The following is a 25,247-nucleotide window of genomic DNA, read 5'->3' as shown; positions in this document are numbered from 1 at the left end:
GATCTCTGGGTATGTGTTACTGATGATCACATCCTGAACACTCAGGCCTATTACCATCATCCCTCAGGCCTGGACCACCTATTCAGATTTAGAGGCAGTATTGCCGAGCGGCAGGGCCAAGATCAGGGTGAGGCGAGTGAGGCTAAGACATACAAGTGCAGAGTTAGATCCTGTCTGTATTTATTTATTTATTGGCCACACCACATGGCACGCAGGATCTCAGTTCCCCGACCAGGGATCGAACCCGCACCCCCTGCAGTGGAAGCGTGGACTCTTAACCACTGGACCTCCAGGGAAGTCCCAATCCTGTCTTTATTTAAAATGTTGATATTTTGCTCATTGTGGATTTTTTCTAGTGATCTTGATTTTTTAAATATTTCCTTAAAATATTATTTATCTTGATTACTGAGTTTTTTGGCATTCCCTTATATTTTGTGCCCAAGGACAGAGCTCCACCTGACTCACCCTAGTTCCAGCCCTGCCCAGCAGTTTGATTCTTCTCGATTCCAGCTCCACTGCTTACAAAGTAGTAACCAAAAATGAGCTACCTTACTTCTCTAAGACTCAGCTACCTCATCTGTGAAAATGGAGCTCCTCACAATACCCATGTCCTAGGATTGTTGTAAGATAACATAAGGATTGGGTGCAATGCCTGGTTCACAACAAGCACGCAGTGACTGCTCGGGCCTTGTTGTCCTCTCAGAAAGAGACCTGAGCTTCACTTTTATAGACTAATGGTGGCAGGTAGAAGTTCTTCCTCACAATTTTTAGGCCAAAATCCTTCACTAAACTTTCCCTTTGGCTTGAGGCCTCTCCAAATTAGTGACGAATTGTTTATTAGTACCTGCCTTTTAAAAAAAAAAAAACATTTCATAAGTTTAAGTGACCCATCCCTCTTCCATTTAAAATATTCAAGAGGCAGTCGAGATTTTAGAGATAAGTACCGCTTTTGAAAATTGCCTGCCTCCTTCCTACCTTTGCATTTTCTCCCTGCTTGTTTTTACATATGGGTTGCTGTGGAAGAGTTGCCCTGAAGTAATATCTTACTGGGAAAGCTTGCTAAGCATGTGATGTTGAGATATTCCTCACAAGGGTTGCTTCCCTTTAAAAGGGACGCATTACTATTCCAGACTAGCTTAAATGATAATTACTCTCTTGAAAAAATGTCGCCATTTCCAGAATATGCCTGTTTGTTTTTCAGGTAAATGTAGTTTGGGATTTTCGGGAGGGTGAGCAGTGACAGTCTGACCCGTGGGAAGACTGCAGCTTGAAGAAGCTCTTGCCCTCTCTGCGCTCTTCCTCGGGCCCAAGCAAAAGCCCAGGGATTTGGCATCACGTTAAAAATAGCAGGAACCCTCACCCCCACGCAGCTGTTGATGGTGCTCTGTTTTCACACCCAGTATCACAGTCAGGCTGGGCTTTCCAAGGCTCCTGGTTCTTCCAGATTGTCCTGCTGTGTCCCATCTGTGGCCTCCTTGTGTCATCTGTTCCTACACCAGGCCCTGTGCATTCCCTCCTGAGCGCAGGGTGCAATGAAAGGAAGGCTCTGCCTGTGTTTGCTGGGAAAAGGGCAGGGGAGAGAGCCAACTTTATGAGATGCTACTCTGTGAAAGGTGCTGCACCCACTACCTCCTTAATTCTATGCAGTCACCCTATGAGGAGGGTACTGTCAGCTCCATTTTACAAGTGGGTAAAATGACCCCCAGGAGGATTCCAGACACTTGTCCAAGCTCACCAGGCTGAAGGAAGGAAAGCCGGGTGTCCAAGCCTGTCTGACTCCACATGCCCAGCAGTTTTCTGCTATGAGTGACGTGTGTTGCAATCCTGGGCCTCCTCAGCTTCCTGGAGAAGAGCAGCTAGACAGAGAGCTGAGCTGACGGCTTGACCCTGTGCCCCTACAGGATCCCAAATCTTGACCATAAAAGGAGGCTCTGAGATCTTATGGTCTAACTCTCCCTCTCAGCAGGTTTTCTGCTTGCCACTAATCCTGCAGCTGCTTAAATGTCCTGATGACAGCATGCTAGCGACCTCTCTGGAACCCCATGACATGAGAGGTGATTCATCAACTCTGTTCATTAAAATCCCCCTCATATGAGGAGCTAAAATACCCCCCTGCTGTAACTTTCTCCCAACAGTTACTTTGCCCCTGCTCCCCATCACTTTTTCCTTCTCCTGACAGCCCTACAAATATTTGAAAATGGCATCCAGTAACAGTTAAAATCCAATAAAAAGTATTTATTGAGCACTTAGCTAGTTTCAGGCACTGTGCTAAGAACATTCTATAATATGAGACTTAGCCACAGTGACCCTATGAGCTGGTAAAGTTATTGCTAGCACCTTACAGAGGAAAAAACCCAGACATTCCCAGTGTTCCACAGCTGGTAATTGGCAAAGCTGGGATTCAAACTCGGGTATCTGACACCAAACTTAACCCCTATGTCAGTGTGCTCTGCCGCTCAGCGCTTCAGCTAATCTGGCGAGATACAATTTACAGACCTTGCACCATCCTCATCTCTCCCATCTACTTCCACTCCATTTTGTCATTGTCCCCATTAACATGTGGCATCTTAAATCAGAATCTCGATTGCAGTCTAACCACCATACGGTGATTGGACCTCCTACTTTCTGTAGCAAGGACTGGACATCCCACTTTACCAAGTAGAACTCTCAGGAGTCAGATGTTTGAAGTCATTAACTGAACTATCAGCTATTCCAGTCAACCTTCTTTTAGAGATGAGGGTCCAGGGACCCAGAGAAGAACCATGACTTGCCTGAGTCACTTGGTAATTTAGGAGCAGAGGGAGCAAGAACTGGGGAGCGGGGGTTTTGGCTCTTAACCCAACCTTTTACCACGATCTGAAAGCAAAAGCCTTTTTATTATTTTTTTAGAGTCTATATACCTGTGGTCTGATTCTTATTTAAACATATCATTGGTTCAAGTATATATATATATATATATATATATATATATATTCCCCCTGTAACATCATCTGGCAGTTAAATCGTAACATCTATATATGGGGCTTTGCATGAACCTACTACTTGGAAGTCATGGTCAGCCAATGCAGTGCCATTTGATAATATTTTGCAATATGTACCATTTGACTTCACCCTTCAGCTCTGTCCTATCTGAAAGACATCTACCACTAATACTTCCATTCCAAGTTTCCAGAGATAACAGAGTAGGAATGGCATCCTCACCTTGCCACCCCTAAGCTTTCACAGGGCCCTCTGGCAGGGTTTGGTTTGAACTCCATCTCAAACTCATTTCTTTGTCCCATCCTTTATTGAAAGGCCTGGGCTGGGCACAATGAAATGTCAAATCACAGGGCCTTCCCTCAGAAAGCTGACAATATCAATGGTGCAGAACATACTAGGTCTGTCTGTAAAATCTCAAGGCCTCACACGGTCCGCGCTGCAAAGGAAGTATAAACAAAGAGGACCGCGGTGAGGACAAGCCACGTGCAGTTCAGTGATCAGGGTGCTTTGGGGAAGGAAAACCAGCACTGCACTGCTGCATGGTAGGAGGGGGCCCTAGAGGCCACCCAGACCAACACGTTCTGCCATTCCTGGCTGCCATGTGCTGGTGATGACTGGAGCTCACTAGTCATGTGGAGCTCACTACCCCTGGATGCAAACCACTGAGACATTAGGAACTTTCACTTTTAGAAATGCTTCCTTAGGTTGCGCCAAACTCTGTTTCCCCAGAGGTTGTATTCTTTGGTACAAGCCTTTGATGTCATGCAGAATAAATACAATTCTTCCTCCCCATTGCAGTTATTCAGGATCTAAGTTGTCTTCCAGGATGCCTTCTCCCTGGTCTTAACATCTCTAGAATGAACACCCCATTCATTTTTGCTCCAGCCCTCCTCGGAGGGAAGGACTGAAGACAGAAATCTAGAGGCAGCTAGACTCTAGACTATCAACTCCCTTCTACACACTTCTTTTATTGCAGCCCGAGGCTACATTACATTAGCTTTTATTGCCAGCCACATCACCCAGAGGACTTATGCTCCACAGTTAATTTGTTTGTTTTTCCTTACGTGCTGCTGTTAAGTGACATTTCCCCACCTGTCCCTGTGCACATAAGACATGATAAGGCACCTTCAGCAGTGCTAGGGAGTCAGGCTGCCTTGCTTCAAAGCTTGCCGCTTCCCAGCTGTGCAAGTCACTATATCTATTTCTCAATGTCCTCAACTGTAACACTGGGTTAATGATGTCTACCTTATAGGATGGTTCTGATATTAAATGATATTAATATATAAAAGTGTTTAAAGAGTGCATGGAATGAGGTTGCTGTTATTATTATCTCTGTTATACTTCATATCTATAGTCTGGGTCCATTGATCCAGTCTTCCAAAATGTTTTTTAAATTTAAACCTTTAGTCTATTGTCCAGAATATCTGTCATCCCTCCTAGCCCCATGCAATAGGTTGGTTTACTCAGACACCTACCTTTCTTATTAGAAACGAAACACAACACAACAATAAAAAAAACCAGAATAGAAGCAGGGACAGAACCTTGTTAAACTACAGAAGACACTCCTTTTGAGTGATTCCACGCCTTGGAATATAATGTTCTTCATGTTACTCATTTCTTGTAATGCATAATTGCCATTTTGTTTGCTTGTTTGTGTGTGTGTTTGACTGCATAGCACCCAAACCCCCTTCCTGTGTTTGGAGACTAACCCACAATAAGACTCTATAGAAAGAAAGCCCTCCTTCTACTCCACAGCCTTGAAAGGCCACAGAGTTGCTTCCCTAGCTCTCCTGGAAGCTAAAACGCTGATTCAACTTCCCAGTGTGCTTTAAATTTGGATTCAGTATCTTACACTTACGCTTGTGCACGTGAGCATGTGCACACGTGCACACACACACATACACAATCACTGGCCATGAAGAACTCACTCTGGTCATTGCAGCAGTGACTGCTGTATCATCCAACTTCCAGGGGTAACCAGGGTGGTGGAGCAAGCTATCGCTACCCGTGTTCAGCGGGGACAGCCACAGTGCCCTCACCCACCTGGTTCTGTGGCAGGATCTGGTCTGTGGTTCTGACTGCCCAGGCTCCTACACTCCTGACCATTTTCTGACCCTGCTTCTCTAGTCTTCCTGCAAGCACTGTGTTACCCAGAGTCTGTATCTGTTGCTTTGAACTAAGAAACCCAAAAGGCTTCATTTCCCTGCATATCCTTGCAAGACTGTTGTAAGAAAACTTATCCCCTGCAATACTGAGTGGGGTATCTGGCTTTTGAGTTCCTCTCAAATGCTTAATAGAATGTTGATAGACAGTTAGATGTTAAGGTGTGAGGATAGAGCAGAGAAAGCCTTTATTAAACATTGAATGGTCCGATTTGCGTTGAGCAAGAATTGGGCAGGATGTCAGGACCTGAGCAGAAGCCTAGTGATAGGCTCAGGAGCTCAGAAGATGAAGTGGGATTTCCATGGGCAGCTATGGCGGACAGCATAACTGCTAGGCATCTGAATGGCAAATGGTCTCTTGGAAAGAACAGGGCAGGTTTTATGGTAAAGTGGCCCATGGATGCTGGCTCCGGAACCAATGCAAAATTCCCAAAAATATTATCCAGAGAAAACTAAGGCCAGATTCAGGGACAAGAGTCCAAATAGTATTCTTAATCGAAGGGCAGCCAGATAGAAAGGAGTATTCTGAATTCAGAGCCAAAATCTTGGAGAAGGCAGGATGGAATACATAGGAGCTCTCTAGGCATTGATACGAGCACAAAGGATGCCCCCATAAGAATGGGCAAATGACCTCACCACATCCCAGCTTCTGGAGGGGACAGCTCCCACACCCTCCCAGCATCCTGGCCTCTTTGTTGGCCCAAGGATTGGATGATCAGGTGGAGGTTGTCAGTGCTTAAATTAGGGCAAATTAGGGCAGCAAGGAAAGACAGAGGAAAGCTTCCTCTGCAGTTGGTCCCTTATCATCCCAGGACAGCCTAACCCACTGCTGAAAGGAATCAGCATCATCCTTCCAGAGAGTGGAGCTTTCAGGGAAGCTCAGAGTTTCAAAGCTTCTGAGACTTGCTAGCCCATTTGCTGGGCCAGGGAGTTAAACCATTGAAATGGTTTTGATTTTGTGGTTGATGGCACCCCTTGCCCAGACCTGACCCAGTCGTCACCAAGCTGCACAGAAGTCTCGGAGCCATGCATTTCAGCTTCTGTGTGGTACTCCCTGACGGGTCACCGTGGACACAAATCCAGATCACAAACCAAGAATGACCAACTAAACATAGGTGAGGCTGTTTGGGCAGCTACATCAATAGTTATCTTTCCATTGTCTGTTTTTAAAGCATGCATATTTAAAGGTTTTAAATATTTCACAACATATTTAAAGGTTTTATAAAATATTTCATTGATAATAGCAGCAAAACTGTGTTTAAATTCCAAATCCAAATTGAAAATCCGGTATACTTTATGCAAACAACTCCAATTCACAACACTTTGCCCTAAAATATCCCAGTAGCGAAGGGAGCTTGCTCTTGAACTGTCTCACTCCACTATAGACTTCATATATAGACACAGCTGTAGTATAAGGTGTAGTTTTCATTTTTATTATTATTCTTGGGAACTTAAGAAGCACTATATAAATGAAGCATCACTATTAGCATTATTAGAGTAAAAATTGCAATTTAGCAGTTACAACTGGGCACACTCACCTTCAAAGTAATGCATTGGCGATTCTTGTGTTTTATTCATCACTGTTCCTCCTGCAAACCTTACAGAGAATCTTCAACTTCAGCAAACCTCCACAGTGCGTTTGGGAGCATTAGTCAGGAGACTAATGCAGCCTGAGAGGATATGTCTTTGAAGTGAGGGATGGATCCTGCGGAATCATTTCAGCTGCTCTCTCCCCATGAACCCCCTCCTGCCGTGCCCCGCATTGCAAGCCAGAGAGGGACCCGGTTTTCACTTACACAGAGGCATGCCTCATGTTCTTTTCTTATTGGGTGCTTAACTTCTGTCTCATTTCTCATGAATGGAGAAAGATAACCTGTCAGCAAGTTTGCAGCCAATTGCTGACAGATTTTCCCTAATAGGCTGCCCTGTGGTTTCCTCCTTCTAGGCAGACCAGCCTAGTGAAACCCTGGCGTTCTGATAAATAGCTGTGTGGCCTTGGGCAAGCCAATTAACCTCAGTTTCCTCATCTGTAAAGTGGCCTTTTGGGTCCTTTCCAGCTCTAAAATGGTCTGGCTCTCAAATCTTCTTCCACAAATCACTTGGCATGGTGCCTTCTGACCATCACATCTCAGCCTTCTGGAGAAGGAGCTATGCAGACAAAAACGCCAGGATGTAAATGCACAGCTTTGTTTTGCCTGCTGGTGATAGTGGGCAGAGGAGGCATGCAGGGTGGTGAGTTTGGGACTCTTTGTGAAGTATGTTGCATGTCAAATTTAGGGCTTTGGACTTCATTCCCCAGGTTCTAGGGAGCCTTTGCGAGTTTAGAGCAGGGGAGTGATGTGTTCAATGCTTTATTAAATGATTTCTGGACCAGCACTGAGAAGAACTGACAAAGGGGCAGAGACTGTAAACAGGGAAACTGACAGGGAGCCGGGACTAGAGGGCAGCATTATTACAATCACTGACGTGTACTGAGCATTTACTATGTGCACACGCAGTGCTCAGCACTTCCCATAAATTATCTCAATCCATCCTCACTACAACCTTAATGAGGTGGAAGCTATAGTTATCCCCATTTATAAAACATGGAAACCAAGACTCAGGGTAGTTAAACAATTTTCCCCAGTGTTACGTCGCTGGTAAGTGGACAATCAGGGATTTGAACAGAGAGATTTTATGTTCTTCACTGCTCTGTTACAGCAAGACAGACTTAAGAGGCTTCCAGGATAGGTTCATGAGAGTTGCTACTGATTGTCGATAAGGAATGGGAATGGATATTTTGCCAAGCGCTTACTGAGTGCCTGCTACTGAGCCTTCCAGAGATTATCTCTTTGCATCTTCCCAATAAACCCCAATATCACACTGATAGACAGTTGCAAAGGATTTGAACTCAGGACCTGAAAGAACCAGAAAGCTTTTCCTGTGACTCTTCTAATGCATCCCAAATTGCTGGATTCTTGGCTTTCTCCCCACCTGGGATGATTTATAGATGACACCAAATATTGTTTTCTGTCAGGTGCTCATACGACTTAACTATTTTAAAAGATGTGTTAGGCAGGAAAGTTGTGATTCCATGATCTATGTTCTCTCTTGATATTTTGGTTCCTGTCCAGCCCTGGCATAGGTGAAGGGAAGATGCCATCAACAGTGTCACAGAAGAACATTTATCTGGCACCCAGGGTTCAGAATGTGTTTCTAGGGGATGTTGAGAGAAGACATGCAAACCCAGTCTTTGTCCTTCAGTGGGCACTCTCTACTTCCGCAGCAAAGGTGGGAGAAGAGAGTCACACTGCAGCTGCTCTGATGCATATTAATAAGGACCCAGGTTTCCGAGAGAGAAAAGAATCATCTACACTGGATTTGAAGAGGACATGAAGAGGGAACAGATTTGACACTCCAAGCTAGGACTCAAAAACAAATGCAATTACAAACACCAACCTGGCAAAGTCTTGTTCAAAGAGATGAAGTCCACGGGGTCTCTGTGCTTAGTATTTCTTTGTCTGCTCTCATATTCTTTGAGCATTTTCATCTGTATTCCCCTTGATCCATCCATTTCCTCATCCCTAATTTGTTAATCAACTCACCGTGGGACAAGAGGGAACTCACTTCCCTTGTCTGGATTTGTTTCCTCTTTTGTAGAATAAGAAGGTTCCAATGGAAAACTGCCTCCCTCAGGAAGAACAGCTGAGCTCTGTTTAAAAAAGTCCAAAAAAGAAGAGTCAGTCACCCTGCTTGACCCAGAGAATACCTGTATTATTCTCCTCTTAACCCAGCTCCTGGACTTCAGATTTTCATTTGGACCGTGAAAACCAAATGGGTGGTAGGCTCTTGGAAACTCAGAACTTAGTCCTCAGCTCTGGCAAAGAGCCTCCAGAACCTGTTCCAAACTCGTTTAAATCAACGGTTATAAACACAAAGCAAGTGAGACAAGCTTTGTGGGTAAGAATGTCAACTGATTAAATTCATGGAAATAGCATCACTCCTCAAAGATTGCCTGCCTTCGCTTAATGTTGAAAATATTGATACTATCTCTAGGATTGTTTCCCCTGTTTTTACATTTGCATGGGAAATGACTCCACTAACATTTTTTTCTGAAGATGGTTTTCTTCCTCTGAGAAAGTTACATTGACCGTATCGGTTTGGCCCACTGATCATGCCTCCCCATGCAGGGCTGATTTGGATGCAAAAGGGAGCTATTTTAGAAACAGTAACTTTACCTGCTTTGTTGCACAGGGCTCAGCTGGGCTTGCTACTGGAGAGCATTGAGAATGCCATTCACATGCTCTTGAATGCGAGAAATTGTGCTAATACAACTTTAATTTTTGTACCAAAGTGAACAAAAGTAACTAACAAAACTAACTAACTAAGAAATTAGTTTGTCAGAAATAATCACTGGCTCTTGCAGAGGTGCCAGGTTGGCTAGTTCCTGAAACGTGACTGTTACTTCGTGAGGTGGCATTTGTGTTGGGCGGGTGTGTAGATGGAGGTCATCCAGCGTGCTGGACCCGGTTACACCCCCTGGGGAATTCCTAGGGGCCATTCCTGGCAGAAGCTTACCCCAGCTAGGAATATTCCCTCATCTCCCACTGTATTTGGCTCCCCTTCCGCCTCATTCCCAGTGCCCTGCTGGGCTTTGTACAAAAATAAGACAAAACAAAACAAAACAACCCTTTATGTAAATAGTTTGATTTCTATGAAATTTATGCTTGACCTTAAATAAAGACATTGTGACTTGATGCTGTGTCTACAAAGGTGACCCTGGGGATGCAATGTAGTTTGGGAAAGGCTTCTGTCACTCATTATATTGAACATGTAGAAACGTTTTAAATCTATTATCTGTGAGGCCAGAAGTCTTTTGGCTTCATATTTCATAGGCTAACTTTTGAATGTTATTTCCCCAAAGCACTCAATAATTTTTGCAGGATCCAGGACACTGCTAATACTTCTGAGTTTCCAAAGTCAGCGTGGGTTCCTCCTCATCTTTTGGGGTTTCTCTTTTGAGCTAATGCAGCACAGAGTGATATAAATTCAACATCCTCTCAATGCCCTGTCGTGCCTTCATAACAACAGTAAAAATGTGTACCATTCCTTGATGATCTTGATAACGTACTTTAAGTTCATTATCTCTAGTTCTGTGGAAGCAGGGAAAGTCTGATCTGAGTATAGAGCAATGATTAAAAGCTCACTGTGAAGAAGGTTCAGACTAGGAAGGTTGAGATTTCACTGCCACCATTTTTCAGCATGTGTGGCCATGTGTATATAACTTATCCTTTTTTTGTATCAGTTTTCTCATCTGCACCGTTGGGATGACAACGGCATCTACAAAGATCTGAGTACTTAGTAAATGTTAGCTAATAATCTGTGAGTGAGAAGTGTATTGTTATTTCTATTCCGCAGAGAGGCAGTGGAGATGCAGTGAGTTTAGACACTCTTGCCCTGGGTTACTCGCCAGTGTCACGGCGAGTGACACTGTGGATACTGTATCCAAGTTCAAGGACTCCAAATTCATTTGTTCCTTTCTGTTCCCTCTACTAAAGTTTACTCAGCTATTGTTTCTCTCTTCCACCCCAAACTCTCATCTGGATTTGATGAGGACTAGTTTTCCATTGCTTATGAAGGTTTCATGCTGTACTTCTTAAAAAATTGACATAAATAATGCTCTCTTTCCCAGCATGACTCATATTTTCATAGCTCTGAGGATGTTAAGAACTCAATTTTCTCCACTAAATCCTTTGGTTTTGAGCTTTTGTATGTTTATAATTGAAATATCAGAACGATAGCTCTCTAAGCCAGTGCTGTCCAATAGACACGTAATGCAAGCTACCAATGTGAGCCACGCATGTAATTTAAAATTTTCTAGTAGTACAATTAAAAAAGTAAAAAGGAAATATGTGACAATTTTAATAATGCATTTTAAGCCAATATATCCAAAATATCGTGATGCGTAATTAATATAAAATGATTGATGTGATATTTCTCATTCTTTTTTTCATACTAAGTCTTTGAAATCTAGTGTGTATTATACACATAAAACACATCTCAGTTGGAACTAGACACATTTTAAGAGCTCAGTAGCTACTTGTAGCTAGTAGATACTGTGTAGATAGAGCAGGTCTTAATTTTTCAAAGGACAATTTATACAACAAAAAATTTTTAAACAACTATTGGTGAGGAAGATGCCCTGTAAGACACATTATTATGTTATCTAATTTTATTCTCAAAACAACCCTGTACTTTCACCCTTATTTTTCAGACAAAGAAACTTAAGGCTCAGGTTATGTAACATGCTTATCATTATGCAGCTGGCAAGATGCAGAACTTGAATTTAGATTTCACAGGGAATTCCCTGGCGGTCCAGTGGTTAGGACTCCACACTTCCACTGCAGGGGATACAAGTTCAATCCCTGGTCAGGGAACTAAGATCCCGCAAGCCGTGCGGCACAGCCAAAAAAAAAAAAAAAAATAGAATTTAGATTTCACAAATTTTGTCTCCCTTTCCAGGGCTCTTCCTACAATACTATAACCACCTGATGATGATGATGAGGGTGATGCCACGATGATGAAACATTAGTAATATTAGCATAATAACTCTGTTAACCCCTGGTATTGGTGAATTTATAACACTTTCTCTTACATTGTCTCACTTAAGGTTGTGTTTATTCACATATGATAACACAATCCTTTAAAATAAGTACTTACATCCTAAATGAGCCCTGAGCAGTTTGGAGATAGAAAGGTCCAAAGCGAACCAAGAAGATGTGATAACTCAGTGAACCCAGCTGCTTCCAATGCCAGGTTTATCCAGGAAATCAGATTCATGTGAAGGTTAGAGAGAGTTTCAATGGAACGTATAATATGAACAGTAGGGAGATGCAGTGTGGTGCTTGGGCCATGTGGGTACACACGTGTGTGAACATGCTTGTGTTAAGACCTGGACAGAGGGAGACAAGGAAGGCACAGGAGACAGGTTCACAGCCACATGTCAGTCTTGGCACCTTTTGATCCACAGCTTCCTTAGCCCCCTTCTTTAACACTTCTTAGCTCCATTGCAGGTCTCCCAAGTCTCCATCCCAAAGCATGGTCTAACAGAGGGATCCATAGAAAGGGGATGGCCAAGACAGAGTCATTCTTACCTACACCCAGAGATAATCATGGCTTCTAGAAGTAGGAGTGAGCTAACGTTGACACAAGCTTCAGACCTTGCAGTGTGGGCTACCTGTGAGTACAAAGCAAAATACATTAGATTAAAAATGCGTCATCCATCAATCCATACATTTAGCAAGTTTTCATGATACACTGATAATCAGTTAGGCTGGAGATAAAAGGGTGGACAAGACAGACATAGTTTCTACTCTTATGGACCTTATATTTTAGTTTGAGGGGAAAGCCAATAAAATATAAACAAATGAACAAAATATTTTTTCAGTAATGATGAGTGTGATCTGTAAAACATGGCAATGTGATGTGTTAGGAAATGACTGACATTTGAGAATGATAGCCACGCTCTCTGCCCATCCCAGCTGAGGAGTACAGCTGATGAAGATGATTGTGATGTTATTTACCATTATTGGGGGCCTACAAAGTGATGAGTAGAGGAGAAGAGGGAAGGAAGAAGGAAAATAGAAAAAAGAAGAAGAAAAGTGAAAAGGAAGGAAGGGAGGATTGTAGGGAGGGAGAAAAGGAGGACAGGATATCAGTGTCATGGCTGACATTTTTCATAAATGATTACAGGGAATCCCAACATTTGTTCTGAGAGTCGGGTCCCCTCATGTTGAAGGACAGCCCCAGAGAGGGAAAGGAACTTGACCAGCAACACAGGTGAGGTCAGGGCTCTGCCAAGGGCAGAATCTGGGCCTCTTGGTCACGGCATGTGTGTTCATGGCCGTGTCTCCTCATGGGTGTTCATTGCCTTTATGCCAGGGATGGTCTGTCTTAGCAATGATGTATTGGAGTAGTGCTATGCATCTCTTGGGGCTTCTGAGAGGTGGATGAATGTGTACAACAAGTTTGTGTAAGTAAATGGTTGAAATGGATAGATTTATTAGAATAGAGTTCCTCTGAGTAATGAAAAGAAGCGTTGAGATGATGCCTGGAATAATATAGCCCGCGCATATTGGAGGGATTGCTTTGAGGGAGAAAGTTATTAGATTTTCACTTCTGACAATATAAAGAAAAAGCAACTAAATGTCCATATCAGGAAGAAACATTTACATTAAATCTGAACTTCTGCCTTCATAAGAGATGTTAACTATTAGTGGAAGAACAGAGAATTGTTTTCTCAGAGGGCATTAAACATAGCAATTGTCTACCCATCTTGCATATCACCGATAAATGCCATTCTGGTGGAGATACCCTGGTTGCCCCTTAATCCAACTTCCTTAAATTCACTGTCTCTTAGGTTTTCTTAAGAAATTTGAAATTTTACTTTTGGATGCAGGTAAGGAGACATTGAACTGTCATTCAGGGGAGTTAAAATGTGTCCCTGACTGCTGTCAGGAGATTGTATAACCCCTTCCATTTCTTTTGAGTATGAAATTTTCTGTAGTTTCCCATTTGTAAATATTGATGTATGCATAGTGCCTCATCCAGGATTCTATGAGGGAAACGGAATCAATAGGATATACATATATTAAGAGATTTATTGAGAGGAATTGGCTTAAGCTATTGTGAGGGCTGGTGAAGCATGTCTGAAACCCAAAGGGCAGGTGGGCAGGAAGGACGGACGGGAGCTGCAGGGAGTGAGCTTATGCTTCAGTCCTCAGGTGGGATTTCCTCTTCATTGAAGAAGCTTCCATTCTCTTCTTAAGGCCTTTCAACTGGTTGAATCAAGCCCACCCTGATTATCTAGGATAATCTTCTTTACTTAAAGAAAATTGAGTCTAGAGTTTAATTACATCAACAAAATGCCTTTGCAGCAACACCTCGATTAGTATTTGACTATATAACTAGAGACTATAACCTAGCCAAGTTGACACATAAAGCTGACCATCACATGTAGTAACTACATTTTCTAAAAACTATATTTTAGATGGTGTAGTATAGTAATCAAAGGGTATAATGAGTATGAAGGAATGTAAAATATGGTATTTCTCTTAACAGTGTGAGAATATGGTTGGCCATACCCAGCTATCTAGAGCTCATCTCTTCCAAAGATGTTTGGAGACATCTTTGCATACAACCAAGTAGTTGTGATTCTGTCTTGAAACTCACTATGATGTCACACTGATAGGCAATGCAGCAGACTGGACAGAGCTAGGAGTGAGGCCAATCTGGACTCAAAGCCTGGCTGTGCTATGTAAGAGCCATGTGAGTGCGTCTGTGACTTAACTGCACGAGAGAATAATACACTGCCTCGTAAGTTCTGGTGAGATTCGCTTGAGACTTGAGACAGGCTTGTGCAGTGGAAGGCAATATAGATACATACATGCATAGCTATGTGTATGTATGTATGCAAACACACACACATGCACACAGAAGCTATTTTAGCAAGCATCCATTTATACACAAAGCATCTACTAGGTAATAGCCACAGTGCTAGGTACTAGGCACACTGAGGTAAAACTATCACAGTCTCTTCCCTTAAAGTGCTAATAGTCTGGAGGAGGAGGATATAATTAAATTGGTAATTGCAGTATGTTCTGATCCATGCTGTAATGCACACATTTAGAACCATAAAAAGGCCTCTTAAATGTTGAATAACTGAAAGCAAAATTAATTAGCTAGAACTCTATTCTTTGAGTTTATGCTCCTTGGATGACCATGAGGACCAACTCTGCCTTAATAAGGAATTACTATGTGTTAGGGTTTAACTAAAGCTCTGGACAGGCTGCCAGGAGAAAGGTGACTGGATTCCCAGAGGTTGGCCAGGTGAAGAGCTTAGACAGTATGGTTTATTTACTTGTCCATTTATTTATGGCTGTTTCTGTTCTTAAGAGAAGTTGAAATGACCTTCATAAATACCAGCTCTGCACTAAGATTTCAACAAAATAAAGTTAAAAAGAAATTAAGATGGGGGGAGGCAAGAGGAAGGTTGTAAGGTAGAGCAAGAAACTTCACTGAAAAGCACACCATAATTTATGACGTACAGCACTGTTCCCTAGTAACCTAAGCAGCTGGAGAAACACCAAGAGTTAGACAACCACCACAAATGAAAAATGCATTAGTTTCCAGGTGAGACAAAACATTTCTTGGCACTGATGCCAGTAGAATTTCTTTCAAAGAGACTTATAAAGAGACCAGTGCCTTTAACAGTATAACAATAAGCCCAGAAAACTGCACACATAGTATACATATGTATTTATATATATATGTATAGATGTGTGTGTGTATATGTATGTATACACACATATCTCTAGGGCTGCTTAATTCAAGTGGGGGCCCAAGCATACTAGACCAGCTTAGTAATCAAGATTCTTAGGTAGTGGCACTTGCATGGAATTTGGAAGATCCTGTCTCAGTCCAGCATCTCCCCAGTCCTCTCCACGTTCCTTTAACACACTGCTCCATAGCTTCCTCCCAGAAGGAGCCAAGAGGACGTGGGCTAGAAATAGAGGAATATAACCAGGTAAACCAGAGCTGCTGATTGTTCTAGAACCACACCACTCTTCAGAGTATTGGGCTCGGGGCCACTGAGAGCCCTGAGTTCTGGGCATCTCTGTCTCTAGTCTCCTCTACTAGCTTCATACAAGGCTTTTCTCTTTGTGGTCCCAGAGTTTACCTGTCTATGAGTGGGTCACTGGACTCCTAAAAGTCTTTGGGTCTCAGAAATAAATAGTGAACAGGTACAGCATCCAAGGTGGGTTTTAGCCTTTGGCCTCCCATGAACTCCTGAGAAAAGAGATTTTTTTTTTGTCATTACTGGAAGCTTAATGAATCTGTTTAGTATATCACATCACTACATAAACAACATTAACACAGGGTTCTTTTTATTTATATACAGATGTACCTTGAAGATAGTGCAGGTTTGGTTCCAGACCACTGCAGAAAGCAAGTCACACAAATTCTTTGGTTTTCCAGTGTGTGTGAAAGTTACACTGTAGTCTACTTTATACTGTAGTCAAGTGAGCAACAGCATTATGTCTAGAAACATGTATATGCCTTAATTAAAGATACTTTATTGCTAAAAAATGCTAATCATCATCTGAGCCTTTAGCAAGTCCTAATCTTTTTGTAAGTCACATCAAATATCCCTGATCACAGATCACCATAACAAATATAACAATAATGGAAAAGTGTGAAATATTGTGAGAATTTCCAAAATGTGACACAGAGACACGAAGTGAGCAAATGCTTTGGGAAAATGTCACCAATAGGTTCACTCAGCGCAGGGTTGCCACAGACCTTCAATTTGCAAAAAAAAAAAAAAACCAATAACGTACGCCTGTATTTTCCTGTAAGGAAAAGCCTCTCAGGATGAGGAGAAACCACAGTGCCTGCTGTAGAATCATGGTTAATGGTCTTGTGCAGGAATGGGACAATGAGCCTACGATTTGAGCTGAGTTATAAGAGAACTGGGGAGATGTGTCTGTGGACCAGGTAAATGGCCACCTGGCACCTGGCCTGGGCTTGGTCACATAGCTGTAGCCATGTCCCACAGCTCCTCTGTGTCCCAGGAGTCCCTACCAATAATTGGAAGATAGTGACAGCTGCCATCTATATTATGGTTGATTTGCAAATGGCTATATAAAGAGAGAATTATACTTAGGGATTTGATAGTGCCAAAGACACCAAGAAAAGGGATTCCTATCACTTTTAAATTTTTTTATTTATTTATTTAATTTATTTATTTTTGGCTGCGTTGGGTCTTTTTTGTTGCACGTGGGCCTTCTCTAGTTGTGGTGAGCGGGGGCTACTCTTCGTTGCATTGCACGGGCTTCTCATTGCGGTGGCTTCTCTTGTTGTGGAGCACAGGCTCTAGGAGCACGGGCTTCAGTAGTTGTGGCATGCAGGCTCAGTAGTTGCGGGTCAGGGGCTCTAGAACACAGGCTCAGTAGTTGTGGCGCACACACAGGCTTAGTTGCTCCGTGGCATGTGGGATCTTCCCGGACCAGGGCTCGAACCTGTGTCCCTTGCATTGGCAGGCGGATTCTTAACCACTGCGCCACCAGGGAAGTCTGGGATTCCTATCGCTTTGGTCCAAAGGACTTCCATTTCCCTTCACTCAAGTGTGAGTGAGCATCTCTTTCCTCTGCTCCAGGCTTAGAGATAGCATCACCAAGAAGCTATGGAAGAACACTGCCCTGGGAGTCAGGAATTCCAGATTCTCACCCAGATTCTGTCATTTTTTAGTTATACTTCGGGCAATTAACTTTCCCTCTTGGGGCATCTGTTTACATTTTCTTTTTAAATAATGGAGCTAAACTTGGTGACCTCTCAGAACCTTTCCAGGTCTGAGAGTATACCAGGTACTAATTACAGTTCTACAAGACGGAGCTATGTGAGTGAACCAGACAGACCCTGCCCTGTATGAGATTTCTGTTGGAAGAGGCAGAACATCCATGATAGGAACATCTCAGATTGGGGTAGTTGTCATAAAGCACATAAATAGAGTCATGTAATAGAAAGAGCTGAAATGGCTCACTCAAGCTAAGGAGACCCAAGAAGACGTCTCTGAAGAAGTGACATAATTTGATGTTCCTCTTCATCCTTGCAAACTAAACAGTTAAAATGACATCTGAAAGAATAGCTTTGTCCTTTGCAAATTCATCTCAGCAATAGCATTAGATGACAGAACTGATTTACAGAGAGGTCTCCTGCACTAAATTCTTTGTGGAATGTGCCAGGATATAAATAAAGGAAAATAAATAGAGAAGATCTTTACATCTTGAGCAAGCTCTGGACATTTATAGCTCTGGGACAGGGATGGGGCTCCATAAATAATTTTCAAGATGCATTAATCAATTCAGAGAATGTTTATTGAGCACCTACAATGTGCCTGACTTTAAGCAGGGAACTGAGGCTAAGATGTTTAATCATCTAGAATCTTCCTGCAGAAAGCCTAATCTAGAGAGAGAAGCAGTATATAAAAATAAATATCTCTCTCCCACTCTAACAGTGGTGGTGGGAAGGGATATGGGACAGTCAGGGACATTGGTAACAGTGCTGGTTTGCTGAGGTATGATCAAAACAGTTCACAGAAAACACTAAGGATGAGTGTTTCGGTGCAAAAAATAAACCACCGAAGTTATTTTAAAGTAATGATATTATTTCTGCTGAGATTTTACAATATTCATCTCACATTTTGGGGAATTAATACTAAAGAAGTAGCTTGAAATGTTAAAAAAATCAGATGCACAAAATATTCATCATAGCAAAAAAAAAAAAAGAAAAAGAAAAGAATGCTTAAATATCTATCAAGAGTAGATCAGTTAAATAAATTATGGTATATTTTTATGGTGGGCTGTAATTGTCACTGGAAATATTCACAAAGAAGATGTAGCTACATGGACATATGCTTAGAGTCAAATGTTAAGAGGTGCAAAGTAGGCCACTGAATTATCTGTTCAGTGTGATTTCAACTTTCTACATACACACACCAGAGGATGGAAAGGAGTCATGGAAAGGAGTCATTCTGAAATACCAGTGGCAATTATGTAGTGAGGGTATGATGAATTATTTTGTTTTCTTTTAAAATTTTATCATTTTTCAATTTTTCATTACTGCACATTGGTACTTGAGAAAGAAACATGTTGAACGTAACTCCAAACCTAGGGTATTTGGAGAAGAATGAAATAGTGGTTCCTTCTAGTTCAGTCTGTTTCTGATGAATTAGTCATTATTCCTCTGGAACAGAAGCTGAACCTTGAATTTAAAAATAAACTTTACATTTTGTTTTTAATTCTAGGCTTTTGCAATATCGCAATTCATTTCTACTGTCCACATTTTTTTTTCCCTCTCTCCAAATTTAAATGAAGCAAGAGTAGAAAGCATATGTGAGTTTAGAAAATCTGGTTTTATTGTGTGTTTCTGTTGGCAGTCAGGAAGAGCTAAGGAAAAGGGCAGATCTATTAGAAATAAAAAGGACCTTAGCATAGCCATTTTATAGCTAAGAGCGGTAAGGCTTAAAGATGAGGGGTGGTTTGCCTATGGTCACGTGGCTAGTTTATAGGGACATTAGGCATCATCATGGTACAGATGTGGAGAGTAAGGCTAGGAAGGATATGGCCCACGATTCAGTGTTGTTTTGGTGGTGATGGTGGTGCTGTTTGTAGAGGGTATTGGTGATAATGATGATCATGGTATTTAGAGGCAGAATGAAGACTAGGGATCATGCTCAGTTAGAAGTTCAATGCAGTCGTCGTAAGAGTGTAGAACCTTCAGGATACATCCTTTTAAAACCAGAAGCACAATGTCAGAAAGAGAGCCAGTACTAAATCAGACAGAACTTAAGGTCTAGATTTAAGCATTGCTATTCCATGAAAACTCAGAACATGTCAATTTTCAGAAAAGAAATGTTTATCTCCATATCTGAATTTTAAAATTCATTGTGCATATGTTCTGTGATTTAAAAGTAACAGTCCTTTCCATTTTTCTCATTCTATTGCAAATTGCAATCGCACCATGCTATCAAAAAGTTATTTAGTGACAACTTCTGGGGAGCCAAAAAGTTTCCTGTAATTTGCATATATTTTCCACATTTGGAATGCTAGTGATTACATTTTTTTGTGTTCACTTAAAATAATATATTATTATTGAAAATAAATATAATAAATGCAAAATGTTGGCTCTAATGACATATGCTAAACATTTTCACAGTGCAGCACAGCATATGCTTAGTTCTTCATTAAGAGATTTTAAAATAACTCGTATTTAGCAAGAATACATTATCTTTTATTCAAAATTAATTATATGCTGTTTTGTGTGCCATAATTTAAAGTGCTACCCACTTCTAATATGTAATACGCAAAAGAAACTATGGTTACAATTCATTAGAATTGGCTTCTTTCCTTTGCAATTTAGTGGCATAATGAATACATAGAGCTGAAATGCTATTTGCTACTTGAATCAAAAGTTACATGAAGTGCTGATAACTAACAGTTACAAATCCTTCATTTTTTTAAATCACAGCATGCCTCAAGAGAATGGAATAAGTCATGAGAGTAGTTCAGGCATAATTAGTTATTTTGCCATTCTTTGATAGTTTTTTTCTAATATAAATTCATTTATTTATTTATTATTTATTTTTGGATGCGTTGGGTCTTTGTTGCTGTGCGTGGCCTTTCTCTAGTTGCGGCGAGTGGGGGCTACTCTTCGTTGCTGTGCTCGGGCTTCTCATTGCGGTGGCTTCTCTTGTTGCGGAGCACGGGCTCTAGGTGCACGGGCTTCAGTAGCTGTGGCTCGCAGGCTCTAGAGCACAGGTTCAGTAGTTGTGGCTCACGGGCTTAGTTGCTCCACGGCGTGTGGGATCTTCCTGGACCAGGGCTCGAACCCGTGCCGCCTGCATTGGCAGGCAGATTCTTAACCACTGCGCCACCAGGGAAGCCCCTTTGATAGTTTTAAGAACAAGTTTTTAGAAGGGCTACTGAAACTAGAGGGTAGAAGAATATTTAGAAATCATTTTGTATTCTTCAAACACAGAGTGTTATTAAATTGTTTGGCATGCCCAGACAGACACTTCTTTGAAAGCAAACTATGACTTTTGTAAAGAATTTGATTCTAGGTATCTATTAAATAAATGTAACATACCTTCTTAAAAATGAAACCACTTGTCTCAAATAGTGACCTGGAGATGTATTAGTTGTCTGGTTAAGTGACTGCAACTTTTGTTTGATCATCTTCTCTTTCAACTCTTTTTCTAGTGATAAGGAAAATGATAAGGTTAGATCCTTAGAGAGGGTAATATAGCTCATGACGGGGAACCCAGAGTTGGAGCTTATGTCTCTTTGTTTAGATAAGGCTGTTATTTGGTTTGCATGCAACTTACTCATATTGTCACTCAACCTTAATTATTAGCGAGAAGTTCAATAATGGAAGCCCATGTGAATACCATGTTACCTTAAAACTAAGCAGGATGGAAGGACAAAAGCAAAGTGCATCGAAAGTGAAAATGAAAATTTCTAAATGCAGTTTCCATTTTTGAACGGTATGGTGACATCTTGACTTCTTCATTAAAAGTGACAGGACCTAAAATACTTCTACTACTACTCATGCTGACCAGGGTGAAATAAGATGAGTACTCTAATACTTTGCTGATGGGAGTATAAATCAATACCGGAGGGCATTTGTCAAAGTTTTTCTTGAGATTAAACATATACAGACCCTTCGTCTTAATTGTTTTACTTCTGGATATCTAGCCTGAGGAAACACCTGAAACACAAAGATTGAGTCACAAAAAAAAATGTTCTTCCAGGTGATTTCTTATGGTATATAAATCATACTTTAATAAAGCTGTTAAAATTTGCTCATCAGATTTTTTTTATTGGAGTCAAAAGTGAAACCATGCTAAATGACTAGCCCTTAGAGGAAATCTTTAAATAGTAGCAGTTCATTCATACAACTTAGATTTGAGAAGTCATTTGTTAGATTTATGAAGATATTTTTAATAATATGGGAAAATGTGGTATAGTTTTATCAGAAGATACATAAAAAGAATTGCATGCAAACCACAATCTCTACTTTGAAAAATAAATTTTAAAAAGCATGGTTAAAATAATTAGAAGGTAATAAACTCAGATGGTAACTAATGATGGTTATCATTGGGTGATAAGATTATCAGTAGTTCATTTTGCAGTCATTTGTTTATTTATTCAAGTAAACAACTTGAATTTGTTTTAAACCTCTGCATTTTCAAAATGTTCTTCCATGAAAATGAATTACTGTTAAGAATTAGGAGAAGGGAATTTTAAAATATTAAAATGAGTCGTTGTCTTTTAGCGGCATCTTGATGATATCAAAGGATGACCACGTGTGGCATATTTTAGAGTAGATTCAGCTATAGTCCAAAGATAGTCCTTACCTGGGAGGAGGACCCAATTAAATAGGATTGGCAAAATCCATTATCATTTCACTTTCTCAATCATAGTTACCGTGTATCAGCCTTGAGATAGCACGTGGAACATGTTACATCACAAACAATTCGCCTAATGCAATCAATTTACATAAATCCTCCCTTTGACATTTAGCCAACAGTGGGGTTTTTAATTTCCATCATTTGTATCAACTGTAATCAAAGTGTTAAGAGCCTGGAATTCAGAATTTGCTCACTACAGCAGTGTGTGGCGAATGACCGGCATGAATAAGCCAGCCCTCGCTGCTCGAGACCTTCTCATGGACAGGTCGTCGGTTCCAGTCTAGGATGTAAACGCATTCCCTGCAACTTGTTAACTCAATTACACCGTCCTCTGAATTGCTGCAAACATTTTTTATACAAAGCAACTTGCAGAGTCTCTATGGTAGCTGACACTTGATAATTCCTACGGGAAGGCATGAAGAATTAGACTAAATTCCCTGGATTCTGAAAGAAAGGGAAAGCGATTAAGAGACTGAAATTGCTCAGGCTGTGCTGCTGTCATTCCTGGAGGGAGCAATCCTGTGTCAGGTGCAAAATGTAGCAGCTCTGACTACCCCGTACCTATCTTCTGGGACATTTCCAATTCACACCTGACTCTGAAGCCTGCTCTCAATTGAAAGATTCCAGGGTGTGCTGGTCTAGAGCTTCCTTTCCTCTCAAATGGTATCATTTTTTTTCTCGTTTAAAATTCACTCTGAAGGTCCTAAAGTCGAATATTTGACTTAGATGTTTTCACACACACACCCAAATTAGATGCACTTTCTCTTACTCTCTGTTGTGGAACATCTAAGAGCATACAGTTCTGTGGGATGTCCAATCTCTAGGCCAAACCCTGGCCTTCAGAGCAAAGGGTCTTAGGACCTATTTCCTTACAAGCTCTGGGATTTGTCTTTGTTTTCCAAGGGTTTTATAGGAGGTGGTCTGCACACCGTCTGCTTCCATGTTCCCGGGGACCCTGTTTCAAAGGAAGCTTCTAGGACCCTAAACCCAGCCTTGTGCAGCCGGATGTGGGGTGGGTTCTGAGAAGCTCCATTTATAACAAGTCTCCAGGTGATGGGGAAGCTCTGTAAAGTTTAAGTGCTGGGTTAGCTCTTGTCCATTTTCAGAACACGTCCACCCCTACTGCTCCATTCTTTACTTCTTAACAGCTTTCTTGACAGAGGCACATGGATACTCAGAAAGGGGGAATAAACATTCTAATATCCCAGAACCAACAGAGATGAGCCTAGGACTTGACTTTCAAAATGTGCTCCCTGGACCAGCAGCATCTGTATCACCTGGGGTTGTGTTAGAAATGCATTTAGGGTGGTCCATCCAGTGACTTTCTGAGTCAGAAACACTTGGAGTGGTTTGAAGAAGTCATCGGGTGCTTCTGATGATTTATAAAGTTTGAGAACCACTGGTCTATGGTATAGATGCCCAGTCTCCCAGCACTAGCTGCATGCCTTCATTTACGCAAGGTGTTCACCTTTCTGATTTCTGTAAAGGATGAGACAGTGCTTTCCTTCAGACCACAATTCTTTTTAGAGAAGCTCACAGACCTAAAGATCCAGAAGAGATTTTAGAATCAATGTCATAGGCAGATGATGCCTTTAAAACAGATAGCGGTCCTACCAGGAAGAGGGAAAAGTTTGGTCTCTTAAAAGCAGCCTCCAGCTAGTCTGACAAGACCCACTGGGTTTTAAATTAGAAGACAGGTTCCTAAGTTGAAGCTGGTTCAGTTGAATCTTAGTATTGACATGTACCAGCTGTGCAGCTTTTGGGAATGCTCAAGATTATCTGACAGCCTTACTTTTCATATCTGAAACAGATATAATGAGAGTTCCTTTCTTTCACATGGCGATTTTGAGGCAGTGAGTGAAAAGGGCTTTGCTGAGGGCCCGGTAATCAGCAAGTGCCCAAAGAATGTCAGAAGACCTGTAACCATGGATATGCATTGCAGTTTTCTGATCTTTAGTTCCCTCATTTTAAATTGGAAGTAATTGTAGTGCCTAAAAGTGGTGAGTTTCAGTAATAAAAAAACGGAACTGAGTGAATCTACGCAGCAATAGAATCTCAGATCTTCCTATGAAAGATGAGAGGACAGAGACTGGACCTGTCTGCATCCCCAGCCTCCAGGACTGGTTTCAGCACATGTTCAGCGCTTGCTGAATAGACACGTGTGCAATTAATCAAGAGCTAAATTTTACAAAAGGAGCTATTTTCAGAATCTAGTTATATACTATATTCTTAAGATAATCTAGATATCTTATTTTGCTTATGATAATCTTTATGATAATATTGTTTATGATAATTATGCTTATTAGTAGGAGCAAGATTCTTTGTCTGATACTCCCAACAACCCCATGAGGAAGGTAGAAGGTACTTAGCTCGTTTTACAGAGAAGGAACCCAAGTCAGGGAGCTTGGGTAAACTGACTACGGTGGAATGGAGTGATAGTTTAGGTTATCTGACCTCAGGGCACCTATGCTTAATTATTCCACTTGCTGCTTTAACACTCTGGGCGACTTTAGCTGGTATTCTCTAGAAATAAGCAACAGGGGTGGAAGAGGTTAGAAATAACTTTTTAAGTACCTGTGGGAAACATGGAAAAAGAAATTATGGAAACATGGAAAAAGAAATTATGCACTTGGATGAATCAGTGATTTTTTAAAAGCCTGTAGCTATAAGCTAATTAACTCCTAGCCAAAGTGAGAAAAGAAAGGCTTTTTTTGTTGTTAATATAATGTTAAATTCTGTTCTTGTTAGATATAATACAGAAAACACAAAGACAATTGTGCAGCTAAGTGCATTGTTCCAAGGTGAGCACCTCTAAGCCACCATCCCTGTGAGGAGGGAGAAACATGCAGGACATTCCCTCCGCATAAGCGTGACCACTTTTCTGACCTGTATGGTGATCACCTTCTCATTGCCAATGTGAGCATCCCCAGACACTATAATTTAATTTTGCCTGTTTTTCTTTTTTTATCTTTACATAGTCCTTTCCAGTTTATTTTAATCTGTAAGTGCTTCCATCACTCCCTGTCATTGAAGAAATGGAATAATCCTATAATACAGGGTTTCTCAGCCTCAGCATTACTGACATTTTGAGCAGGATA

General features: G+C 41.3%; 1 protein-coding gene across 1 annotated transcript in view; it reads left to right on the top strand.

Moving 5' to 3' along the window:
* CDH11 (cadherin 11) overlaps window positions 1–25,247 on the top strand; it is a 142,470-nt gene that overhangs the window by 5,942 nt on the left and 111,281 nt on the right. The gene's annotated exons all lie outside the window — the stretch shown is intronic.

The sequence above is a fragment of the Balaenoptera physalus genome, assembly GCF_965194825.1.
Source record: "Balaenoptera physalus genome assembly, chromosome: 19".
NCBI classification, from domain to species: domain Eukaryota; kingdom Metazoa; phylum Chordata; class Mammalia; order Artiodactyla; family Balaenopteridae; genus Balaenoptera; species Balaenoptera physalus.
The sequence above is the reverse complement of the archived record's forward strand: the minus strand, read 5'-3'. Positions and strand labels throughout refer to the sequence as shown.